Raw genomic sequence first — 26,875 nt, 5'->3', positions numbered from 1 at the left:
ACCCAGCATACTTACACACAGGTGGTAACACACCAAGCTTATATGCTGTTAGCTCTGCCTTCAACATAATGAACCTAAGTGTCTCTGAACATAGATTTATGTGTGAACAGGTGTGTGCCCTTCATATTGTTGCAGATAAAAATAGCTCATGAGTTTGGAAGAACAATCTGCTTTAATTCCAGGAATCTGAAAAAAACACTTGTGGCCAAGAACAGAATCTCAGTTTTGAAGATAACTGGCATTTCCTCCCAAGCACAAATATTTTAAATATTAACACAAGCAAGATAACACACAGAAGCAACTGCCCAAGTCCTTGTAAACATGGGGACCCATTCCTTCTCCCCTTCTCTCTCTTTCCACTCTTTCCTGGGGCTTGCAGAGAGCTGTGATGCAATTTGTGGGATTGCCAAGGTTTAAAAAATAAGCTAATTGCAACAGATATGCAAACAGATATCCTTACAGTCTTTTTTTATAAAGAGCAAGGTAGGAGATGTTTTTCATTAGAAAATTAATGAGAAGAAAGCTAGTTGAGTGATGAAGCTTCCAACTGCGCTGGTAACCTGTGTATCCAGGACCAGATGGTTCCAAGGGCTGCTAATGAGATCCAAAGTATTCTCTATCTAGGTCAGTGTTGAATCCAGTTTAGGTCACAAATAACAGAGTTGTTTGGCCAGATGTGTGTTCAGAAGCTGATGGGGATAAGAGGATGTTCTGAGACAGAACATACCTGAATTTGGATCTAATTTGGCTCCTTTTGGGGCAGGTTTTGGACCTGAGCTTCTCACATGGAGCTGTCATGGAAGGAAAGCTTTCTGCATAGGATAGCTCTGCAATTGTGGTTCTTTCCCGAAAGATTACAGAATGTCATTAACTTTCCAGAACTTTAAAGAAAAACGCAGTGTCTAGTATAAACTGGAATGTAGGGAATCCTCTTGTACAGGGTAGAGGAGTATAAATCATTACTTTCCTACAGCTAAGTTTGACCACATATATATATCAAAAAACCCTAAAAGTTTGTACAGCATTTGTGCAGAGCTTATTCTAAGGAAATAATCAAGCATATGCTCTAAGATCTTATTTATGTCAATAATAATAGTAATAATGATAATATTGTCAAAAATAGAGCAATGGACTAATCTTACTGCTCAACAAAAGGGGACTATTTTTTAAATGATAATGCAATAGAATATCTTTAGCCATTAAAAACAATATTATAGCTCTTTTTCATGGCACCTCAGAGCTGGTCAGCTGCTTCAGGATGAAGCTGAACTTCTCTTTCCCAGCCATTGGCTGCCAGCAACTCATTGAAGTGGACAATGAACACAGACTTCGTACCTTCTAGGAGAAGCATATGGCCACAGAAGTTGCTGCTGCTGCTCTGGGTGGAGAATGGAAGGGTTATGCAGTCTGAATCAGTGGTGGGAATGACAAACAAGGTTTCACCATGAAGCAGGGTGTCTTGACCCATGGCCTGCCTTCTACTGAGTAAGGGGCATTCCTGTTACAGGACTAGAGAAAGAAAGTGCAAATCTGTTTGGGGTTGAGCTGTGGATGCCAATTTGAGTGTTCTCAACTTGTCATTATAAAAAAAGTGGAGAAGGATATTCTTGGACTCACTGACACTGCTGTGCCTTGTCGCCTGGGACCCAAAAGAGCTAGCAGAATCCATAAATTTCCATCTCTCTAAAGAAGATGCTGTCAGCCAGTATTTTGTGAGAAAGCTCCTAAACAAAGAAAATAAGACACCTAGGACCCAAGTGCCTAAGTTCAGCATCTTGTTACTCCATGTGTCCTGTAACACAAACATTGGCGTATTGCTCTGAAGAAATATCGGACTAAGAAAAATAAGGGAGAGGGTGTAGAATATGCTTAACTTTTGGCTAAGAGCATGAAGAAAGGCAAGGAAAAATGTCAGGAACAGATTACCAATACACAGAGACTGTCCTCTCTGAGAACTTCTGCATCTAAGTTTGAATCCAGATGAAAATGAGATTTTTTGAGTAACAAATAAATAAATCAGACATTGAAATAACCCAATATGATAGACATACATTTATTGACATAGAAAGATATCCATGGCATATTGCTAAATGACAAAAAGCTGGTTATAAAGTTGTCTAAGCCACTTTTCCTTCTCAAAAACTTTTGTACATACATGCATATATATACATACATTGTGCATAAGTGCTTAGAAAAATATGTGAAAAGTTAGCACAGTAATCTCTGGGTAATAGAATAACAGGTAGATTTTTCTTTCCTTCATTTTAGTTATCTCTATTTTCTAACTTTATATAATAGACAAGCATTTACTTTAATGATTTCTTTTATGTTGAAAGGGTATTTGAAAACAGAAATTAAGAGCTGTTCAGAAGGCTTCTACATAGTGGCCAAAAGGCAGGATGATGGAAGGGTGGTCCGTGGAGAAAAGGAGCTCTGCAAAGGGAATGAGCAAACGGGACTCCATCCTCTCTCGCGGGGGCTGTGCTTCTCAGGCAGCCAGCCCCAGGCCTGCGTGGAGGGCCCTACTGTGTAGTTGAGCAGAAGCCTCGTGGTCCTTCCCCAGCCATGCAGAGCCACCTACGCTCTTTAGATGGTCAAGCTGCACCCGGCTAGCTCATAAGAAGGAAGCTTCCCCTGCAGCAGGGCATGGAGTGGGCAGTTCCTGGGCAGGAACACAATCCGGGCCACCATTCTTTCTTATAAGTTACTCTTCTTGGCTGATTCCTCATTCTCAATGGTTTAAAGATGAAATTTCCTAATCTCTTAAGAGAGGGCTTTGAAAGTATGAAAGGAGCCCATAAGCATCAAGAGAGAACAGAACAGCCAAAGGGGGTTTCTTTTCAGCTTTCTCAGCTCCAGGTGTGCTCTCCCAACGACAGATGCCTGCACACTGCGGGGAGCCCAGCTCTGGGGAGGTGCTCCTTTTCCCTTTAGTCCCCTGAGGTCTGCAGCAAGCACTCTCCCACCGACCCTTAGCACGGACTGTCTTCAACAAAAGATAGTGCTGCAGTCCAACCTAAGATGGATGAGTCTGCCCCAGAATGCAGCCCAGAACTTAAGACATGGGTTCAAAAAGCAAGCAAGCCAGCAGCCCTGCCTCAGGTCCAAGCTTCTGGGTAGATGTAGGTGTTTAGAGGTGACCAAGCCTAGAGCCACAAGGCCCACAAATAAACCAATGCAGCCATCCCTAGGCCAGACTCTACTTATCACCTCTTAGTACTACAGAGGTAGGGACTTTGGGACCAAACAAGGCTGATTATGAAGGATTTGGGGACCGATGGCACAGTTTACGGGGCTGCTTGAGATAAGTGACATAAACTCTTGGAATTTTAGCACCTTTGTTTGTAGAGTGGGAATAACATAAACCCAGGGAAGTTGTAAGACTTAAATAAAATGATTAGGCCAGAGGTCCTAAAGAGTCTCGTGGAGAAGGTGTGAGGTGCTTGTGCTGACAACTCCGGAGTCCTATCTTCTGACCTCCCCTCCCAGTGGCAAAGGTCGCTAGTCATCTAGTCTGACAGGAGCCCTTCCCCTCTTTGCTGGGCAACAGCCCCCTGGAATAAAGATGCCATTTCCCTGCCTCTCTTGCAGCTGAATGTGGCCATAAGAATACATTCTGGGATATGAATGGGAGTGTCATATGCAAGCCTCTTTCTCCCAGACCAGAATATAGACCTGATGGCTGAAGCTTAAATAGTCAAAAAATCACATTGTTCTAAGAGCTGAAGATTGCAGGGTCATAAGACAGAAGGAGCTGGGCTCCCTACAACTACCCAAGCTTCCACACCAGCCCAGACTCCTTACCTCTGGATTTACTTATAGGACGGAGAGATAAACTTCTGCATTATTTAAGACACTATTGTTTGGACTTTCACTCATATGCACACAGACCTAATTCTAATTTAAATTATCACCTGTGTTGTATTTAAAGCAGGTTTTCTGGCTTTGTTCTCACCCACTGTGAAAATAAGGATTAGCTGCTCACCACCCTCCTAGTAGCTTCTCACACTTGTGAAATCTCCTGATAAACACCTCCGTACTCACAGCATCTTGTCACCCACCAGTCTCTCTGCCTATTTTCTATAGGTTTCCCAGATGATTCAAGAAACAGGGTTCTTCTGGGGGTGCCTGCCAGAGGGAGAACCCAGCATCACCAAATCTATTTGACCATCAAAGAAATACTACATTTGTAAGAGAGGAAGTAAACACGTCCATAGACTGGGAGGAGGTTATCTTACTTTAAAACCTTTAAATTGCAACATTTCAGAGGCAATTTTAAAGACCCAGTAAGACCTGCTTGTAAACTTTTAGGAGTGACTTTTTTCTTTAAACAGATGATTTATTTTAGTCTCACATATCCTGTTTCTCTCTGTTTATTTTATGGCAAGGTACCCTGATAGGATAAAAGAAGCTTGTTTTGTATTAATTTTCTAAAGATTTTTGTACAAAATTAAAGTTATGTTCTTGGCTATGATTTCTTTGAGGTGGATTGTTTCCTTGCTGGAGCGATGCACGTGGTTTGTTTTCACGGTGGCTGAAGGTATTAGTTGGTTCGTTGGCATTTTGTGTGTGTGGTAAAATACACACAATATAAAAGTTACCATTTTAAGTATTTTTAAGTGTACTGTTTATTGGCATTAAGCACATTCACATTGTTGCACACCATCACCACCATCCATCTCCAGAATTGTTTGCACTTACCTAAACTAAAACTGTGTACTGATTAAATAAAAACATTCCATCCCTCCCTGCCCTCAGGCCCAGGCAACCCCTATTCTATTTTCTGTCTCCATGAATTTGACTGTTACAGGAACCTCATGTGAGCAGAATCATACAGTATTTGTCTTTTTGTGTCTTGCTTATTTCATTTAGCATGGTGTCTTAAAGAGTCATCCATGATGTAGCCTACATCAGAATTTCATTCCTTTTTTTTGCCAAACAATATTCCATTTTATGTATATACCACACTTTGTTTAGTCATTTACATGTGATGGCCACTTAGGTGGCTTCTACCATTTGGCTTTTGTCAATAATGATGCTATGAATATGGGTGTACAGATTATCTGTTTCAATTCCCTGTTTTCAGTTCCTTTGGGTATGTGCCCAGGAGTGGGATTGCTGGATTATACAGTAATTCTGTGTTTAATTTTTTGAGCAACCATCCTACTGTTAAGGATCCAGAATTAGAGCAGGAGGGTGTAGTTTACCAGAGGTGGGTAAAACAATGGTTCCAGAACCAGATTATGCATCAGAATTACCTGAGAGCTCTTAAGGGCCAATGCCTAAGTGCCCTACTCTCCAAGTCTATTAAATGGGATTCTCTAGGGGAGGAGCTGAGAATCTGGAATTTAACAGGTTTCCCATGGCATTCACCTGTGGAGTGGCCTTTGGGGTCCCTAGGGTGGGGAGAGGAGGGTTCCAGCTGCCCCTGTGGTATCTGCTACACATACACACAAAGGGAGACAAGCTTTGTTTCACACTCAGTCACACTCTGCCTAGCCCTCCACATGTGGTAGAAGCTTCTTATAAGAAAGTGAAGGAGTAAGGAAGGCCGTCTCTGCCTCCCCAAGGAACCAGATAATAGCTCTTGTGGCTCAGGATTCACAGCTGTGTAACGGCATGGCGATCCTCATTAAGTTCTCAGGACTGGGGGAGGAGCTTCCTCAGGGAGGTTTTTCAGGCACCCTTCCCAGACAGGATCTGACTGGCCCTGTTTTTCACCATCCAATATCGAAAGCACTGTGTGTCAAGCATTACAGGTGGTTGGGCTTCTTTCCACCCAGCCTGTCAGAGCCCTTAACAAGGGTTCCTGGTTCACTGGGTTGCACCCAGTGTGGCAGGGTCACTTAGCACAAGGTGAGGCAACTCTATGCAGGAAGCAACGTCTGCTTGGCCTTTCTCCCAACAGCCTGGGTTCACGGGAATGCTCATGAGGGTCTGTGGATTTTTGGCACTGGTCACCACCCAGTGCTGTGAGCACAGCTTTCCACCTTTGAGTACCAGAATTTTTTTTCAAGTTTTGCTTTGTAAGTATAGACTTATTCATATTAAACTTAGAAAGTCTGGAAACTATAGGAAAATGGAATGAAGGAGGAGAAAAATCATTCCTAATCCCAGTCCCCAGGCCCTACCATTTTAGTGAATATCCTTCTTGTCTTTTTTCTCTGCATATTTTTTTCCTTGCTCACTTATCATTATATCATAAATACTTTCTCATGACATTATAAACTCATAAACACATGTTAGTAGGTGTTTTAATTCTTGCCTTACTGTTTAATATATTTGTTTCCCATTTTTCTCTGTTGAAAACAGTATCCCAATAAACAACTTTAGACAGAAAGCCTCTTTCAAATTGTTTCCTCAGTGCAGAGTCCAAGAAGTGAGATTATTAAATCAAAGTTATATTAAGGTCTCAGATAGGTATCCCATCTAACTTATGAAAGGATTGCTGCCAAGCTGCACAACCATCAGCAAAGTACAAAAATGGGCACTATCATCTAGATTCTAGCCCAGTGGTCCACCACTGTGTTACTTTGCACCCAAGGAACATTTGGTGGTGTCTGGAGGCATTTTTGGCTGTCACAATGGGAGGGACATCACTGGCATCTGTTGGGTAGAGGTCAGGGAGACCACTGAGCACCCTACAAGGAACATCACAGCCACACACAGAAAAGAGCCATCTGGCCTAGATTTGTCAATGGTGCCAGGGTTGAAAACTCAACTCTACTGTAACCATCACTTGAATCACAACCCACTCAGAAAGAAAAATATAGAATCTCATCAGTCCAATCTCAAGGCCCAGTTGTCGACCGCTGTTGCTTCTGTCAGTGCTCTATGATGTTGATGATGGACACTGGTCTAACACTAGTTCGGTGTGTTCTTGTCCAGGGTTGGCACCCTGATACAGAATAGGATTTCCTTTTGGCCAACCCAGGGCACTGAGAATTCTTACCAGTCAGCTGCAGGCTCTCAGTCCAGACAACTGTCACCCATCAGAAACAGTCCAGTACAATTAATTACATTTCAAAAAGGAAAATCCATATGCTTGGATTTTGAGAAATTATCTGGGATCTTATGCAAATTTACCTGCACGTCACCACTGCATCCCAAACTCATAGTAACCCCTGTGCAATACACCAAGCCCTAGGGCTTTGAGGGCACAATTTCAAAGTCACCAATCTGATTATGGGGAAGCTACAGTCAGCTCTTCCCAATATCTGTTCTGCTTCTCCTCCAGGGTAATACAATCTCCAATTTTTAGCTAACAATTGTTTTTCAGAATAAACACTTCATTTCCCAGACTCTCTTGTAGCTATCCAAGTGGAAGAGTGAGTGTAACTTCTGGTGGTGTCTGAATTTCAGGGAAGCAACATGTGCTTTTTTACTGATGGCAGAAGTGTGGACATACTGGCTTGATCTAGAGCATCCATCTTAGACCACAAGGTGGAAGTAAAGTTTGGAGCATGTCAGAGCAACAAGATAGAAGGAGCTTGGGTTCCTGATGATCATGGAGTTACATTACCAGCCCTGTACTCTTTATCACCAGGCTTCACTATGTGGGAGACAAATAACCCCATGTTTGATTTAAGCTACTGTTATTTTGGTCTCTGTTAAAGCTGAACCTAATCCTAATTGACACATAATCCAAATCTCTCATTTTAAAGTTAAAAAAGTGGAGGCCTGAATAGACTATATCAAGCTTGATTCATGGTGCCTTTTCAGTTAGCTGTCTGGAGGTTTGCTGAGTAAGATAAAAAATTTGTGAATCATTTAAGAGAAATGGTGTGTTTTTTGGATACTTTATGAGATTGATAACACAACAAAAGACAGAAAGATTTGAATTTGGAGGAAAGCAAAGTTTTCCAAATATATAAAGTGAGATTTGGGGCACAGTAAAGAAAGGGAGAATAAAACATCAGCTTTCCATTTTCAGGGTTATAGTCTCTGGATCCGGGAGTAGTTAAAACTCTAACAACACCCTTGGTGATGTAATGATCCATTTTTAGCAATTGGCATGTCTGAATGCAGAAACTGTTTATAGAGCAGCGTAATTAGTAGATACTTCATGGAAGTGATTGTTGCTGGTTCAATTATTCTTTAATAGATTGGATAGATCAAGTGACTGCTCTGGAAGGAGAATCAACCTTTCTTCCCCCCCTTAAGGATAAGTGAGCACTCATAATTTATTTAAATTATCACCTTGGTTTCATTTCACACACAAAAGAAATACATGCACCTTCTTAAAGTACACAGATCTATTTTCCCTAGTGTCTAACAGGTAAAGAAAAAGATAATCAGCATCCCACTGAGCTAGAAGAAAGCTGTGTCTGCATATTGCCTAAGCAACCAGTCACTAAGGACACGTCCACCAAAAGCTATATCGATTCTGTGAAAAATCTATCAGCCTGGTTATGTGACATCCCATAACCTTCTGTTTACCCTTCTTGGCTTGAGTAACTGAATTTCTTGTTTCCTATTGCCTGCATTGGCTTCCTAAAGACCTTACTACAGGTAAAGCTGTGATTTCATAGAGGAAATCATCTATCTTTAAAACTCCCCAATGGGTGGCTTAGCTCATGATCATCAGAAAATTCTCTGCAGAAATGAGGTTCAGTTGCCCAGTGAAGCTTAAAGGGCTGGATGAAACCAGTCTCCTGGATGAGCAGAAACAATCTGAAAGGTGATCATTAATTGGCATCCTTCTTTTTCTTCTTTTCAGTGCCCAGAAAATGGTTTTTCTTAGCTCCGAGACTAAATGGAGTGAACACCTGGTCCAGATTTGCTTGGATCCTTCTTCTCTCAGCAACCTACTTTTTTTTTTTTGAGAGGGCATCTCTCATATTTATTGATCATATGGTTGTTAACAACAATAAAATTCTGTATAGGGGACTCAATGCACAATCATTAATCAACCCCAAGTCTAATTCTCAACAGTCTCCAATCTTCTGAAGCATAAGGAACAAGTTTTTGCATGGTGAACAAGTTCTTACATAGTGAATAAGTTCTTACATGGTGAACAGTGCAAGGGCAGTCATCACAGAAACTTTCGGTTTTGATCACGCATCATGAACTATAAACAGTCAGGTCAATTATGATTATTCGTTTGATTTTTATACTTGATTTACATGTGAATCCCACATTTCTCCCTTATTATTATTATTATTTTTTTTTAAATAAAATGCTGAAGTGGTAGGTAGATGCAAGATAAAGGTAGAAAACATAGTCTAGTGCTATAAGAGGGCAAATGTAGATGATCAGGTGTGTGCCTATAGACTAAGTATTAATCCAAGCTAGACAAGGGGAACAAAACATCCATGTATGCAGAAGATTTCTCTCAAAACAGGGGGCGTGAGGTTCTAAGCCTCAACTCTGTTGATCCCAGATTTCTCACCTGATGGCCCCCCTGCGACCGCGCCTGTCTTAGGTTGTTCCTCCCTTGAGGAATCTTACCCGTCTCTGGCTAACCAGTCATCTCCCGGGGCCATGCAGGGAAATGTAAAGTTGGTAAGTGAAAGAGAAGCAATGTTGTTTGAAAAGGTTAGCTTTTTACTTTTTTGCAGATTTATGCCCTGTGGCTTCTATGACCAGCATTTGTCTTGAGGTATCTTTACCACTTGGAAGAATTATGATACTCGGTAACTTCGATATGAGGCATGAATTCTACTTAGGGGTTGTAATTATGAAGGAAGAAGAGAAGCTATAGAAGTAGCAGACGGAAGAAAACACGGAAGATTGATTATTTCTTTGACATATCTTCTTGTAGTGTAACATAAACGTGTATAGGTTTTAAATTACTAATTAAATTGCGTGCACACATTAAGATAATATGAATACAGCTACATAACCAAAGCAGACCTACAATTGCCAGCCATATCCAGTGAAACCAAGAAAACCAGTTAGGCACCCTAGGCATTTGTGAAAACTTATCAATGATATGATGGATATTGTCTAACTGAATTTGAATATTTTGCGAAAAATCAGACAAATTAAAACAACACATTCCTGGGAGCTGTTCACATCCCATATGTCCTTTTAACAGTAGATAGTCTATAGTCGCAAGATTTTGGAGTGCTGCAACTTGCATTTCTCCTAATTCTTGGTTGAGTTCTGACAGTATAGATCCAGTCAAATTTGTTGTTTTACTGTATGCACAGGCTAGCTTAGATATCTCCTTCTTCATTCCAATGGCAAGTCCAGGAACCGGTGGGATGAATGCAGCTACAATTGCAACAGCACCAGGATCTTTGTTGAAGTTTTTTAATGATAATCTTCTGGAATGACTCTTCCAGAGAATGTTGATGTTGGAAGTTCTTCTTCATATCGTATCTTAATTCGTTTTCTGGGTAGCCAAATTAGGCTTTGATCCTCTGTATGAACACAAACAAACCCTTTGCCCACACTTTGATATGCCCTTTATACCATTTCAGCAACCTACTCTTGATGGTAAATATGCTTATACGCATAAGCTAATTGAGGAAAAGCCTCCATTTATCATGTCTCTTTGATTCATTCAGCCTCCTGGAGGCAGTCAGCCCAGGCAAGCCTCATCCAATACTTCACAGCATAGCTGACTGACTGACCTGGCTGACTGCATTATCATCACAGTGCAAGAGAACTTTGGCAGCAGTCTTTCCAGCAGGTTACCGTGTTTCTAAATGCTCTTTGTTTTGCAAAAGAAAAACTCAGAGCTGCACTAACATTCATCTTATAAAGCACGTGGATGACCAGCCCTGCATACACCCAATTTTATATGCCAAGTTACTCTTCTCATCCATGACTGGCCTACTTTCATTCTGTCTCCATCTCTCATACCCCTTAGTCTAGCCAGTTTCAGCTTTACATGAACTGCCACAACCTGATTCTATCTGTTTGTTTAATCCCTCACTTCAACCAGTAGTGTGCTGGAGCCTGCTCCTATTGGCTCAAGAAAGCCAATCCTGCATAGCTCTTCACAGTGTCATGTTCCATAGCATGACATAGGTACTTTACATAGGGCACAATTATACCACAGAAATCAGCAGTCTATAAAGGTTTTATTTTCCCCCAGAGTGCCAGTTGTTAAACATTTACCATCACATTACTGGACTTACCACTTTTCAAAAGGAGTAAATATCTACTAAATATATGCCCTTTTATGATAGTGCAAATAATTCAGTACATTAAAGAATAACAATTTTAAGAAAATAAAGAATGGTAGGCCATCCAAATTAGATTGTTTGAACTAATGTAAAAAAGATACTTGGAAAAATTTGAAACCAAGGTAGATGAAGTTAAAGTGCTCCTGTTAATTATTTTAGGTATAAAAATGATATTACGGAATAATAGAGGGGAACTTCCTCAACTTGATAAAGAACATTTATAAAAACCTGCAGCTGACATCATGCTTAGTAATGAGCAACCAGAAGCTCTCCTGCTAAGATCATGAATGAGGCAAGGATGTTCCCACTTCTTCTCAACATTGTAGAAGGAGTCCTAGCTAAGGTAATAGAAGGGGAAACATAATGGGAGGTACAGGTTGGTAAGGAAGAAAAAAAACTGTCTTTGTTTGCAGATAACATGATTGTCTATATCAGAAAATCTGAAAGAATCACCAAAAAATATTTCTATTATAGTTAGGTTGCAGGATACAAGGTTAATATACAAAACCTTGTCAGTCACTTTTCTATACACCAGCAAATAACAAGTGGTGAAATAAAAAATGCCTTATTATTTACATTAGCACCCCCACTAAAGTGAAATACTTAGATGTAAATCTAAAAATATGTACAAGGACTGAAACTACCCAACTCCAAGACTTACTATAAAGAACAGTAATCAAGATTGCATGGTATTAGCAAAGAAGAGACAAAAAGATCAATGGAACAGAATAAATAGTTCAGAAATGGACTCACATAAATATAGTTGACTAATCTTTGACAAAGTAGCAAAAGTAATACAACAGAGGAAAGATGGTCTTTTCAATAAATGGTACTGAAACAACTGGACATTCACATGAGAAAAAAAAGAAGAATCTAAACACAGATATTACACCCTTCACAAATTAACTCAAAATGGATCATAGACCTAAATGTGAAATGCAAAACTATAAAACTGGAAGATAGCACAGGAGACCTAAATGACCTTGAGTATGGCAATTGCTTTATAGGTACAATACTGAAGGAACAATCCATGAAAGAAATAATTGATGAGCTGGACCTCATTAAAATTAAAAACTCTTTTCTGCAAAAGTCAATGTCAAGAGAATGAGAAGACAAGCCACAGTCTGGGAAAAATTATTTGCAAAAGAAATTTCTGATGAAGGACTGCTATCCAGAATAAATAAGGAATTCTTAAAACTCAATAATAAGAAAATAAACAACTTGATTTTTAAAATTAGTGAAATACCTTAACAGACACCTTGCCGAAGAAGATAGACAGCAAATAAGCATATGAAATGATGGTCAACAGCATATGTCATTAGATAATTGCAAACTAACACAATAATGAAATACCACTATATACCTGTAGAATGTCCAAAACCCAAAATACTATTAACACCAAATGCTGCCAAGGATATGGAGGATCAGGAACTCTTGTTCCTTGCTACTAGCTGTACAAAATGGTATAGCTACTTTGAGAGATGGTGTGGCAGTTTCATACAAAATGAAACATATTCCTACCATACAATCCAACGGTCTTGTCCTTTGGTATTTATTCAAGTTAGTTGAAAACGTATGTCCACCCAAAAACCTGTACATGGGTGTTTATAGTGGCTTTATTCATAATTGCCTAAACTTGGAAGCAACCAAGAGCTACTGTCTTTCAGCAGGTGAATGGAAAAATAATTGTGGCACATCCAGGCAATGAAATATTTATTGCTAAAAATAAATGAGCGATCTAGCCATGAAAAAACACGGAGGAACCTTAAGTACAAAATAATCTAATCTATAGAGTCTACATACTATATGATTACAGTTACATGATATTCTGGAAAAAGCAAAACTATGGCGATGGTGGTTGCCAAGAGTTAGGGGGTTTGATGAATAAGTGATGAATAAGCCCAAAGGAATTTTTGGGTAGTGAAACTATTCTGTTTAATGCTATAATGTTGGATACATGTCATTATACATTCATCAAAACACACAGAATGCATAACACTGAGAGGGAGCTCTAATGTCAGCTATGGACTTGAGTGATCATGATGTGTCCATGTAGATTTATCAGTTGTGGGGATAAATCACCCTAGTGGGGAATGTTGTCAGTGAGGGAGTCTATGTATGTATGGGGGTAGGGAGCATATGGGAAATTTCTGTACTTTCTGCTTAGTTTTGCTGTGAATATAAAGCTGTTCTAAGAAATAGTCTATATTTAAAAAATGGAATTATGGTTATGTAGGATATTGTTTCTGTAATTCAAAGAAACACTTAAGGATAAAATGCCATAATGTCTGTAATTTACTTTAAAAGTTCTTCAGAAGAATGAGGCACATGTAGAAAAATGTTAACAACTGTTAAATCTAAAGGATGGACATATGGAGGTTCATGCTACTATACTGCTCCTGTATATTTGAAAATTTTCAGAATAATAATTCTAAAAGAACTCCTAGCCATGGAAGCTATAAATTTGGGCAATCTCAAGTAGAAGTGTTCATATTCATCCCCCCAAATCTGGGTCTGGATTATTCTAAGAGTTGTAAACCTACCGGGCTGTTACATAATCCCAGAAGAAACCTGTGAGGGCACACGACTGGGAGTTGCGGAGCTGGGAGCCGGCCCCGTGCTCTGCCTGGCGCCACGTTCACATGGGGCCTGGTCAGAATCCTTAGGTCTGTAGTGGGCAGGGTGAGGGAGTGACTGACCAGCAGGCGTTTGGGGCGTTCTCAGTTACACTGGAGACAGTTGAGTGTAGTGTACATTTCATTGTTTTACTTTTGTGCTTTTTAAAAACTCTACAGACTAATTGAAAATAACTGTTTTTAAATAATTCTCATAAGAATGACCCTCCATTTTATTCAATTGTTTTAGTTTCCACTAACTGCACTTGGTGTAGTGTTCTATTCTCTGAGCAGCAAATCCCATTTAGTCAAAATAATATTTTAAAATAGACTAATATATGTTTGCTTGTACTGATGCCTCCCCCTTTTTCTTCAAGGGGAATCCTTTGGCTTTGGGGTGTTTTAGGTATTTTGTAAATGCAAAGCAAGAGAAAAGACTTTGCTTCTAGCAACAAAGTTAGGATCTTGAAACAAGAAAATAGTCTTGGAGTCCAAGCTGTGTCCTTAGGGAAGGGTTTTGCAAGTGCCTCTATTCCCACCCTCTAGGAAGAAAGGTGTCCTGTGGACCTGAGAACAAGCTCAGCCTTTCAGGTCACAGAGTCCCGCTCATCCTTGAAGGGGAGGAGGACTGGGGGGGATGTTAACAGTAGTCAGGCATGCATCCGGACTTCTGCCTCAGGACCAAGGCAACGTGTCAGACAAGTGGAGAGAAACAAGAGAGAGCCTTCCTGAGCACATGCCACTGGGAACCCCGGGAGGTCACCCTGCAAGCTCCTCACACCAGACTTCTGTGTGCAGCCAGGTCAGAGGAAACTCAGGGCACAGCATGGCCTAGGAGAGGGAGTTGGCTCCTGTGCGATGTGGAAGGCACCCATAGTCTCCATGTGCCCTCTCAGGGGACGACAAAGCTGAACCGTGAGGCACTGGGCCTGCCAGGAGCCCCTGGTGAGAGGTGAGGTGGCTCAGAGGAGAGTGACACAAAACTTGGAATGGCCTGTGGTGTCAACAGAAGCTGTGGTGGGCCAAGTGGCCTGTCTGTGAGTAAGAGCAGCAGCAGGGGACGGCAGAGACACCAGGAGAATGCCCAGGCCCAGGGGTCACCGTCCATGCAGCAACCCCAGCCAGCTGCTCCAGGGCCAGATCGGCCAGGACATCCATCTAACCACCCCACTCCACCATCCCTCTGAGAGCAGAGGGTCATGCAAAATTCAGCTCTCTTCCCTTCACTGAGATGTCACCTCAGAGGAACAAAGGTGGAGATGGAACACTCCCCAAAAGACCTAGAAAGACTGAAAATGGCTGCAGTTAGCCAAGCATACTGGACCTAACTAAACATGGCTGCTTCCGTGCCTTACTCCTGCTCCCCAGCAGGGTGGGCTTTCCTGAGGAAGATTAGACTAGTTCCAGAAAAATGAGGAAATACATTTTCTTTGCTCATCTGATTACAATGTGAAAAGAGCCAAATCATGCTATACACAGGATTCTACGGCACATCCTTCTCAGATGCTCACATGGCAGGAGTCCAATGGCCAAACAAATCTGGGCATCCCTCTGCCCTGAATGCCTTTCCTGGAAACATACACTGCACCTGGCATGTTAAGGGCTCTGAATGGCCTGCGGTGAAAACCTGTTGAATTTGTATCTCAGTACCAGGTTTGGTTGGCCCCAAGCCTTCCATTGAATAATCTCGGTTAATGTCTGAAAGTATTCATGCTCTCGTGAACACATTTGGGAAGCTTGTCCAGTAGAAGGCAGATCGCTGGGCTCTCCTATGGGGAGCTGTGTTCGGCTCCCACAAGCCGGGGAGGTTATTTCCATTCATGTCCTTGCAGAAGAAAGAAAGTGCTCCCTAACCAGACATTGTTCCCACGTGGCCTGGGACATGATGTGGACACTTCCCAGCATCCCTGGCCCCTTGTGGACAGGCAAATTTGTGTGCTTAAGGTCAGGTATATCCTACACACAGGACTAGACACTAGCTGATTCATGGTTTTCACTTTTCTGCCAGAGACAAGTTGTTAGAATATATACACATTTTTGGTTTTCTTATCCAAACCATTTACTGGAGTGGAAAGAGCACAGGACTCAGGAATCTAGAAAAACCTGGGTTTGAAGTCCCCCGCCCCCCACCACTAGTGGACCATTAGCTCTGGTTCAAATATCAACAAAACTGTGAAAGGCAGATAAAATCAGGGCCTTGGATCCTTCTCCAAAAACCTGGCACAGCAAGATGTGGCTTCTAGACTACCCCAGGAATCCCCGCACATCAATCGTGCGGCCTCTTTGCCGTCTCAGCCCTTCCTCATTTTGTACTTGCCCCTCAGACCATGAGACCGTGTGTGGTATTTCTGGCCCTCGATGTGGGACCTCCTAGGACCCCAAGTCACAAACCCCATCCTTTCCTCCGTGGCCAGCTCCTGACTCAGCGCATCTTCCTTCTCTCCTGCTGAGACCTGCTGAGCTGAAGAGGACCACAAAGCCGAGGCAGGAGGGTCTGCAGTCTCAGACACCTCCCGGAGCCTTAGTTTCCCACTCTGTAATGAGATTAACAAAAGTCGTCTGTTCTATCTGCCTTGCAGGGCTGTGGTGAGGATCAAAAGAATGAAAATCTACCTAAGTCTGAGGTTTTCTGTCAAGCCCCATACCAATGTTCCTTGTTATTATCTTTGTCTCATTTAATTTTTCATGTTACACTACATCTTCCATAACATGCCAAACAGACAAGGCTGTTACTTATTTTCTCATCTGAAAAAAATAAAAGGGTTTTTTGCAATATTTTTCTACTCAGGAAAGTTTTAAATAAGGAAGGAGGGCATCAGTGTTCTCATATACATCCTATGCACGGAGCAGCCCCTTGCAGAGGGTGCCCGGGCCTGTGTTCCTGAACTAGGCTTTGGCTACAGATCCAGGGCCTGTTCATTTGGGAACTGCTGACATTGAATTTTCACTGGCATCGATTTTCTGTTGGCCTTCCTCCCTTCCTCCCTCCCTCCCTGGCTTCCCAAGCTTTTGTGTTGTTCAAACCTTTGGCACACAGGGCTGCTGACGTACCTTTTGTACAGCAAGCTGCCGTGCTCTGATTTTAGAAGTAAACACAATCAAATGCTCTTTTAAAGAGCTTCTGGGAACCTCTTGGGAACAGATCCTGTCTAGTTCTGTCCAGATTCTGAAGAGAAAACTTCCAGTTCTTCCTACTTCCCCACCTATTAATAGAATATCTGCTCCCAGTTCAAGAGTCAACAAGACTATCAAAGGCAAATGGAAGCCAAGCCTTGGATCTTTCATCACTTTCTTCATAACAGAATTTGGGCTCAGATATTCTGAACCAATTACATTTCTGGCAGCACCACTAAAACTCAATTTAACAACCATCTTGGGAGAGCTGAAGTAGGGCCTAAAGAACTGGAGGTGAAAAGTATACACGTACACCCCCAACCAGCCTTGCTCTGGGTCAGCTCCAAGCCAAGCGGACGACGGCTGTGTTAGAGGCCTGGCAGAACTGGTGTCCCTGGAGGAGGACTAGGGACAACAGGAGTGAGTCCAAGAGTGGAGCCAGGTAGCTGGTCGCCCTGCTGGCAGACGGGGGATGCCCCGAGGCAAGGTCACAGCCCGAACCAGGTCTGGAAACCTTTCTAGTCCCTAATATTTGATCACCTTTGTTTCCCTGAGTAATTATTAGATTCGATTTGGCAAAGCCTGTCATTTAGTTTCCCTTGGAATTTCTATTTGTATAACACTGGCAATCACAAATCCTCACCTCCCTCCCTCCAAAAGGTGAGATTTTGAAATCCCTCTAAAATCTTAAGGATGGGGAGTGTTCAGGTATAACGTTTTCTATGTTTGTTTTCAGTCTCTCAGCATACCTCACTACAATTCCACAATTAAAGGCAAGTATTACTAGACCCACGCTATGGTTGAACAAACTGAAGCTTGGAGAGTTTGAGGGGAGTTCCCTGACCTCCTACTGTTGGTAAATGACAGAGCTACATCTGAGTCTCACATACATCTAAGCCTCATTCACTTTCTTTTCACTCAGCAAGCTCTTAACCTAGAGTCTTCGTCTGGATTCAGGAAATTGCCTAGAAAAATTTCTGTGTAATGCATTTTTCTAGAAAAAGGGTCCATACCTGTCTTTTTCAGAGTTGCAAGATTCAAAAATGAACACACTGCCTGTTTTGTCTGGCGTGGTGCAAGTGTTCAACACTTGTGTGCTGACTTGAATTGAGAAATGGGGAGGTGGTCTCAGAGGTTTATCCAGAAGAGTGCCCTGCGGCATCCCCCCACGCCGCAACAGTGGGAGGCCTGGCCACGGCGGCTCAGGGAACACACGCAGAGCCAGGGGACAGGCCAGGAGAAGTTCATGATGGACAGGAACAGCCCATGTCACATGGAGGCAATGTACCCCGAAGAAGTCTACAGGGAGGACACTGTGGGAAGAAAGCAGTGTCCTGCCGTCTCCCGGGACTGGCAGCGTGGCGGCCAGTTTAGGGGTTCTGGACCTTCTTTGGGTGAACAGATCGTCCAGGACTTTCCTAGAAGCAAAGACATGAAATCTTCCTGAGGAGATTTCCTTCATGAGCCAGCCCCAGGCTCATTACAGAGGGAGACAAAAGGGGAGGGTTGAATTTCCCAGACTTATGCAGAGAAGATAAATGAATATGAGCCTTTGGCAAAGTTGCTGAAACAAATGTGGGGATCAAGGAGCATTATTGTCAAACCAGTTGTCATCTTGGCAACTGGACTGGCATTCAGTATACTCATTGGGCATCTTACAGAACTAGACATGTATCATAGTCTGGCATCCATTCAGAGACATGAAGTAAAATCAGGACATTTTAATCCTAATAACAGAATATCATGCCCTTTCTTAGCTAACAGATTACCTGCTGTTAGGATGTGTAAAAGCTGATTAACTTGGACAGTAAGAAACAAGTGTAACAATCCCAAATCAGGCGTCCAGGTTGGGATGTTTTTGGTCTTTGTGTTTAACAGGATGTGTTTAGAGAGAGATTTCCGTGGCCACTGAAACACTGAGAAACTTGGTGCCCAAAGAAGAATGAGGGGAAGCAAGAGCCTGCGTGTGTGTGTGTTCCCTGGTACACAAGGGGGCCGGGAGCGCCATATGGAATCCAGCCAGCAGTCAAACCAGTGGGCTGCTGGAGTCCCAGTGCTCTTGAAATGAAGCAACTCCTTAGCAAAACTTTGCTGGATAACAGATATGAAAGGATGGGTGTGTGGGAATGAGTTTGATGCCGGGGTTCTTGTTCACGGGGCCGAAGAATGAACTTAGCAAACAGTCAAGGTAGGAGAGCAAGGCAGAGGCTTTTATTTAGAGAGAAAGTGAGAGGACAGAGCTCCTTGCTCAGGCCAGGAGGGGACAGAAGAGCCACCCAGGGGTTTCAGAGGCAGATGAGAGACAAAGGGCTAGGGATGCACACCTGCAAGTGGTCCCAAATACCTTTTGAAGAAACACTAAATTTCTTGTTAGTCTTCCTGGTCATTTATAAGAATTTTACTGCTCTGATTTCCTCCCAGGATAGCAGCTTCCTGGTCTGGGAGCTTATCGCTCAAGGCTGCCTGCTTCGCTCCCAAGGTGGGCTAATTTATTGTCTCTTCGTTAAGAAAATTACTTTTTAACTATTTGGGTTTTAAGATGGAATCCTTCCTGTTTTTACTACGTTGTTTTGGGCTGGCTTGCTACATTGCCCAAGTTGCAACAAACCATTCGTTTAGGGCTGGAGGAAGAAAAGCAGCACCTGGGTAAAGTTAGAAAAATAAGCTGGCCCTCCAGCAGGCCAAAGCAAATCTCACAATGGATTATCTTGCTTTGTTTATTTCCAGAGGCCCTCACCCTACTCTGTCTAAGCCCATGGTCCCTGTCTCAAGTTGTATGGGGAAAAGTTGGGAACAAGACTCCTTAGCAGCCAAATAGCACATGTTGGTGCATGAGAGAGGAAGACAGAGAGCTGGGAGTGTGCCGGCCGGCCGGGAGGGAGACCCTGGGGGAAGGGAGGCTCAGGTGCTACGGCTGGAAATGCTCTAAGTTTAAAATTCACCCCACAGTCCCGTCTCTTTCAGTAGAGTCCTGGCACCAGACTTGCATTGTGGCAGCTCCTTGAGGAGCCCTGAGTATAATAGCATGGAAAAAAAATAGGGTATGTTTCAAGATCCTTGAATAATTCTTAATCAAGATGTAGTGAGGAGGAGAGGTTCAAGCAGCCATGCTGGCATTACTTTAATTCACCTACTGGAAAATTTTTGAAGAGTATTTCATATAATTTGGGTCAAGAATGTATTTGGCATCGTTTAAGACAAATGTCTCAAACACAAAGCCAATTCAGCTGGCATGATTTCTTGTCCTGCGAACAGCAAATCTGGCAACAATTAAGCAGGCAAGAGGAAACAGTAGAGCTTCCACTGCTCGGCCACCCTCTGCACAAACCAGAGCAAGGAACTGTGGAACTCCAGCAATTAGCAGTGTGAGGGGCCCACTGGAACACAGAAGAATGTTGTGCGTAATGGCTTGGGTTGGAACATCTCAGGAAGGTTTGTGCAATAAGTCAGGAAAATAAGTGGTCCTTGTTTTACAAAGACTGGTGTGCTGGGAGCTGAGCCTCTTTGAGTCTCACCACGTGTCCTGAGGCGAGTTGACTCTACATCCTGATGCTGAGAGGAGAGGAGAAGGGAGGGCAGGGGAGGAGAAAGGAGAGGAGAGGAGAGGGGAGGGGAGGAGAAGGGAGGGGGGAGGGGAGGGGAGGAGAGGAGAAGGGAAAGGGAAGAGGAGGGGAGAACAGAAGGGGAAGGGGAGGGGAGGAGAAGGGAAGGGGGGAGGGAGGGGAGAAGGGAAGGGGGAGGGAGGGAGGGGAGGAGAAGGGAAGGGGAGGGGAGGGAGGAGAAGGGAAGGGGGAGGGGAGGGAGGAGAAGGGAAGGGGAAAGGGAGGGGAAGGGAAGGGGGGAGGGAGGGGAGAAGGGAAGGGGAGGGGAGGGGAGGGAGGAGAAGGGGGAGGGGAGGGGAGGGAGGAGAAGGGGGAGGGGAGGGGAGGGAGGAGAAGGGGGAGGGGAGGGGAGGGAGGAGAAGGGGGAGGGGAGGGGAGGGAGGAGAAGGGGGAGGGGAGGGGAAGAGAAGGGAAGGGGGAGGGGAGGGGAGGAGAAGGGGAGGGGAGGGAGGAGAAGGGGAGGGAGGGGAGGGGAGGGAGGAGAAGGGGGAGGGGAGGGGAAGAGAAGGGGAGGGGGAGGGGAGGGGAGGGGAAGAGAAGGGGAGGGGGAGGGGAGGGGAGGGGAGGAGAAGGGGAGGGGAGGGAGGAGAAGGGGAGGGGGAGGGAGGGGAGAAGGGAAGGGGAGGGGAGGGAAGAGAAGGGAAGGGGGAGGGGAGGGGAGGGGAGGAGAAGGGGAGGGGAGGGAGGAGAAGGGGAGGGGAGGGGAGGGGAGGGAGGAGAAGGGGAGGGGGAGGGAGGGGAGAAGGGAAGGGGAGGGGAGGGAAGAGAAGGGAAGGGGGAGGGGAGGGGAGGGGAGGAGAAGGGGAGGGGAGGGAGGAGAAGGGGAGGGGAGGGGAGGGGAGGGAGGAGAAGGGGAGGGGAGGGGAGGGGAGGGAGGAGAAGGGGAGGGGGAGGGAGGGGAGAAGGGAAGGGGAGGGGAGGGGAGAAGGGAAGGGGGAGGGGAGGTGAGGAGAAGGGAAGGGGGGAGGGAGGGGAAGAGAAGGGAAAGGGGGAGGGAGGGGAGGAGAAGGGAAGGGGGAGGGAGGGGAGGGGAGGAGAAGGGGAGGGGGAGGGAAGGGGGAGGAGAGGAGGTCAAACTACATTATTATCAACACAACTGATGAGCAGAAACTAGCTTTGGAACAGAATCATTGTGCTTGGCATAGATGCTTCCATTCAAGACCAAAAAATGTCCTGAGCCTTAAAGCTGCAGGCCAAGTCCAAGAAAGGATGGCAATGAAAACCCGAAACCAGTCTCATGGCCTTCTTAGATCATAAGCCTCCAGCGAGCCTGGCTCCCAGTGAGTGGAGATCAGTCTTAGATGTGGTGACATCTTGGCTTACTAGCGGACGCCGTGAGGCCAGAGCCGAAAGGCGTGCGTGGCACTGCCGTGACTGCTTTGCTTCCCCCCAGGGCTGCTCCGAACGATGCTATGGGGATAAGACCGGCAGGCTTGTCTGCAGGCACATTCCAAAGGGAGTGCTGGGAGGCAGAGCACCAAATTCTGTTTCATACAGCAGAACACTTAACTGGGTGGATGGCAAAGGGCGCATCATAAATACAGGTGACATAACATAAGGGGGAGACAATTTGCCAGGGTTTAAACAAGACGGAAGTTACTTCTCTTTTCTGTAACAACCTGGGCATAAGCAGTCCAGGGCAGGTATGATGTCCTGTGATGGAAGGACCCAGTCTCCTTCAGCCCCATCTTCTTCTCCACTATCCCTTGGGTGTTGCCCTCATCTAAATAGTCCAAAATGACAAATCACCAACATGTGCACATTGCAGCAGCAAAGAAGAGGAAGGCACTCCTCTCCCTGATAAGAGAACAATCTGGATGTTCCATATATCCCACTGGTCAGGAGGTAGTCACGTGACTACACCTAACTGCAAGGGAGAACTGGGAAATGTAATCTTTTCTTTTCTCTCTAGCCACGCTCCCAGCCAAGAAGCACATTTCTGTGGGATCAGGAGAAAGGCGATCTGAAGGAGTAGCATGTGATGCAGCCAAGGCTTCAGCTCCCTGTGTGTAGTCCCCCGTGCCAGGTTCTTTCATCAGTTGTTTCTCCTCTTCCTTCCTTCTGACCCCTAACCTTTCCTTTCCTGTGGTATCATTTAAGAGAGCCCACGTGGCTGCTCCAGACTTTCTCTTTGTTATATCCTCTATCCCCTAAACCCCATGGATCAGAACTCTCTCCTTATTCTCTTTTCACATTCTCTTCTTTCCTCAAATTAGAGAAACTTAAAAATAGGGAAATAAAAAGTTGTATCTTGCATGAACATCTGACAAGTGTTTTTTCCTGGATATGTTCCTTGTGCTATGCCATCCACTTTAAACAATCACCTCCCTAAATAAGCGGGGGGCAGGGGAGCTTCCATAGATGGGAAGTGGCTCTAACATTTTTGTATACTCTGTGTGCTCAAAAACACTACTAATTTCGAACACAAAAATCAATATTCACTCTGTTCTGGATGGTGGTGACAAGTATATATACACATGTGAGAGACTGAATATGCAAGTGGACAATGGCCAGACTGCGTGACAATAATACAGACTCTGAGAGAAGCCGCAGGAACTAAACCACAATCCCTTCAGCAACCAGCTCAGGAAGCTGAAGCCAAGTCACAACCTCTGCAGCAAGTGTTCCGGAACAGACTCAGGACTTGCTCAGTAACTGACAGCCTATTCTTTGTATTGTTGTTACTGCCCTCAGTCCGGCCTGCTTCCAGTTTAAGACCAACCACAGAAATACAGATACCAAATATGCTCCCCTAGCCAATCACAGCGGATGCCCTGCTCCTAGTTACCCACCTCCAGATCCCTAACGCCTCAGCCTCCAATCAAGTCATCCCTGAAGCCTTCCCTTCTCCACTCAAAAGCTTTCCGGTGAGTCGGCCTGCCTCTAAAGGCCTGTAAAGACAGTGATGGTGCTGACTGCCCTGCTGCAGTAAGCTCTGAATAAAGTAGCTGTTACTTGTTCTTATTTGGGTGTTTTTGCTTATTTTTACACTTGCAGAAAACCCACTGAGCTGAACATTTAAGATCAGTGCTCTTTATAACTGTTTATATATCTTACCCATTAAAAAATGTAAAACCTTTACTCTGCTTAACCTTCTGAATAAAGAAAAACTTAATAATATTAGGACAAGTGAAGGAAAGCAAAGAACATGGTAAAATAAAGTAAGCACCCCAGTTTTAATGGGCAGCGAAAAGACCCAGAACTTCTTGTGGCCCGTTCATCTTAAATGCCACAAGTAGATTTAGGAATAGCTCCCTCACTTTGTGAAAACACCAGAATCACTGTGCTGAAAAGGAACGTTGAGAGGGAAGATCCACAGAAGTACATCCAGTGCTTCTGAGTGGGGCCCTGTGTCCTTCCTTGGCAACTGCATGGAGACTAGGGGAGAGGCAGGCTAAGGTGATGCCGGTCCTAATTAGGGTTGTAATGAATTGTACACCCACCCCGTTCTTTCCTCTGTACCTCTACCCTAGGGACACACCTCTCTGTAGTGGTTCATTTCATCCTAACAAATAACTTGCCCCGGCTGATGCTTCCCTGAGACGGTGAACGGTCTTATGTCCTGGTCCCCTGGAGCTCTCCAGCACCACAAGGAATGTTCTTCAGTTTTCTCCCATGGGGCAGTGGAGCGTGTTATGCAAATTAAGCCCAGACGATTATAAAACAAAGAACTCTGCCACCAACAAACTGATGGTTATTTTTAAATATATTTGAAGACTTTAATTTAGTGTAGGTCTAGGAACGAAATGGAACTTTGCCCCAGTGTTGGCTGAGTTTTTGACATAAGTTTTGAGGCATTAAATATTCAAAGAAACAAAATATAAGAAGTTAGAGTGAGGTTTAGGATTAGGGTGGAGGCATTGATGCAAGTGGCAGGGCTATTTGTTATAATAACAGTGTAACAAGGTTATGTTAAAATAACACAAGGCTGTTCTCCGGGATTCCAGAGTTGAATTTCAAATGGTAAAGATAAACTCTTCAGTTTGAACTCCAGAGTGAGGTCCACCAGAATAAAACACATTAACACTGAGCAAAGTATCCCATGGGACTCCAAGGCTTACACTCATGGTCATCGCCAGTGCCACAGAGAGATGATGCATGGAGGGAAATATAGCCACTAACACATGGTGGGTATTAGAGTCAACTCAATGATGGTAATTGGTTGCAAAGTAGAAAACAGGACTTTAAATATGAATGCTGCGAACAAGCTAGCTATGTATGAGTCCTGTGTGCAGCACAGGCTTCTCACCCTCCAGGCAGAACACTTTCTGTCAGGTGTCACCAAGCGCTTCCATGCTTTCTTAATGAATCCCCCCAGCTCTGGGAGGGGTTTCTAATGTTTTCTTCCGCTAAAACTGTCTGCAGATGTCCTTATCTTGCGACTTAATGTGGTTTCAATGTCACTTCAACCATCACCTCTTGACTGACCATACCGTGGCATCTTCCCCGTGTCACTCCTACCCAGAATGCTCCTAGATTCTTCCATGGAGTCCCTCACCCCTCCTCTCCATCAGCCACAAGTGCTGCTCACATCCAGCCCCTTCTTGCCCCACTTCTCTCCCACTAGTCAGGCCTCCGAGTGGCTCCACTGGACACTTGCCCTGGCCCCTGGCTGGTGGCTTTGTGTCCCAGCCTCTGTTGTTTGGCTGAGCTGCTACCAAACGCCTTCCAAACTCAACCACAACCCCAGGTTGCCTCCCCAGGCCCTCCTCCTTCCAAGCCCAGCCTCACCCTGACAGTCCTTCAGACATCTTCCTGTCCAGCCCTACACATTTTTCTGGTAATATTGCTTTTTTTTCTCCTTTTTTAAAACCATTTTTATTATGAGATATAATGTAAAAATCCTACTTGGATATAGAAAGCAACAAGAGACCATCATTCTCATCCTAGCAATGTGAAAAGACAGATAACCTATAAAATCATAAGTTTTCTTCAATTCATCGGAGAGCCACCGTCACAAGAAAACCAGGTGAACTAAATTTCAAAGGTGACAGCCCCTCTTCAAGGACAAATGGGACACATGAACTGTTCCATTTTTGGCAGAACATGGACAGAAGAAGTTGTTGTGGCTCACGATGAAATACAGCATAAAAACAGAAAAGTGCATAGAACATACCTGGAGAGCTTAATGAATTATTGGAGAATAAACACCTGTACAATTGCCACCCAGGGTGGCAGATAGGCCTCAGTGCTCCCTCCTCTCCTAAGAACAACTGTAGATGGTTTGTATGGTAAAGACTCACTTGCTTTTCTTTGTCTTTTTACCACTACATGTTAAGCCTCTAATCACTAGTTCTTTTTGGCTTTTTAAGACTTTATGAAATGTAATACTACAGTAGATCTGCTTCAGCAGCTGGCTTTCTTCACTCAGCACTGTGTGCATGAAATTCTTCTGCATTGCATATAAATGTAACTTGGGTCCACGCATCTCTGCTCTTGACTCCTCCCACCTAGAACGCCTGTCCCCCACTGTCCCACCCAGTCCCCACAACCACCTGCCGAACTGTCACCCACCCTTAGGATTCAATGCATATGCCCTTTGCTTTTCCAAGAAGCCCTTCCTGAAGCTGTGTAGAAGCTGTCACACCTGCGTGTAACTCCTCCGATATGTTGGACTTTTCTTCTTGCTCTTTCACCTACACTGCTCTGCACTATGGTTACTTGTACCACTATTTCAACATATCGTAGTGTGTCCTCAAAACCAAGCAGCTGTACTATTTTATTTATGTGGGATCCTGCAGAGTGCTTAGCACCCAGCTGACACATGGTGGATGGTCAGTGAATTCAATATAGAGGTGGGTCTACCTACCAAACTCTGCCTGCATAAACCAAAGTATCAGGGACTCCACTGGGGCAGAGCCAGGTAGTATCTGGAAATTTTTCTTATAATTGTTTGATTGTCTCATATGGTCCTGCAGATACAAGAGTGTCAGAAACTAGAGGCAATACTGAAGGTGCTCTGGAGGTTGCTTTGGGGACTAAATACCCACCCAAACCGTTCCCATTGTGCCCCTTTGTTCAGCGAAGTGATGGGTAGAGCATCATCTGGCTCTTTGAGTTTTCTTATTATTCTGATTTGGGTGAACAAGAGTTTCCTTTCTGGCTCTCCAGGATTAAAAAAGTTGGTATATTATTGCAGTTTGAATAAAAACCGAGAAATATCTTTGACACTGCATTTTGAGAAATGGAAATGGGAGAGATGATCTTGGTGTGTTTTTGATAACCAAGGGCAGAGAAAGAAGTGGTTAAGAAACCTTATAAAACTTGACTTCCCGCTCTGAAAAGGGACATGGGTGTGGAGGGAGAGTGAGAGAAGTGTACGAGTTAAACAGGAGCCCAGAGCAGTAGGTCCTCTGACAATCCCATGAGGACCAAGCCTCTTGCCTGGGGCTACAGCGTATCCTCC

General features: G+C 44.1%; 1 pseudogene; it reads left to right on the top strand.

Annotated features, from left to right (window-relative positions):
* The first annotated feature begins 1,258 nt into the window (after window positions 1–1,258).
* Window positions 1,259–1,984, top strand: LOC118918413 (40S ribosomal protein S6-like; annotated as a pseudogene).
* The last annotated feature ends 24,891 nt before the right edge of the window (window positions 1,985–26,875 follow it).

Source organism: Manis pentadactyla, chromosome 1 (genome assembly GCF_030020395.1).
Source record: "Manis pentadactyla isolate mManPen7 chromosome 1, mManPen7.hap1, whole genome shotgun sequence".
Lineage (NCBI taxonomy): Eukaryota > Metazoa > Chordata > Mammalia > Pholidota > Manidae > Manis > Manis pentadactyla.
The sequence above is the reverse complement of the archived record's forward strand: the minus strand, read 5'-3'. Positions and strand labels throughout refer to the sequence as shown.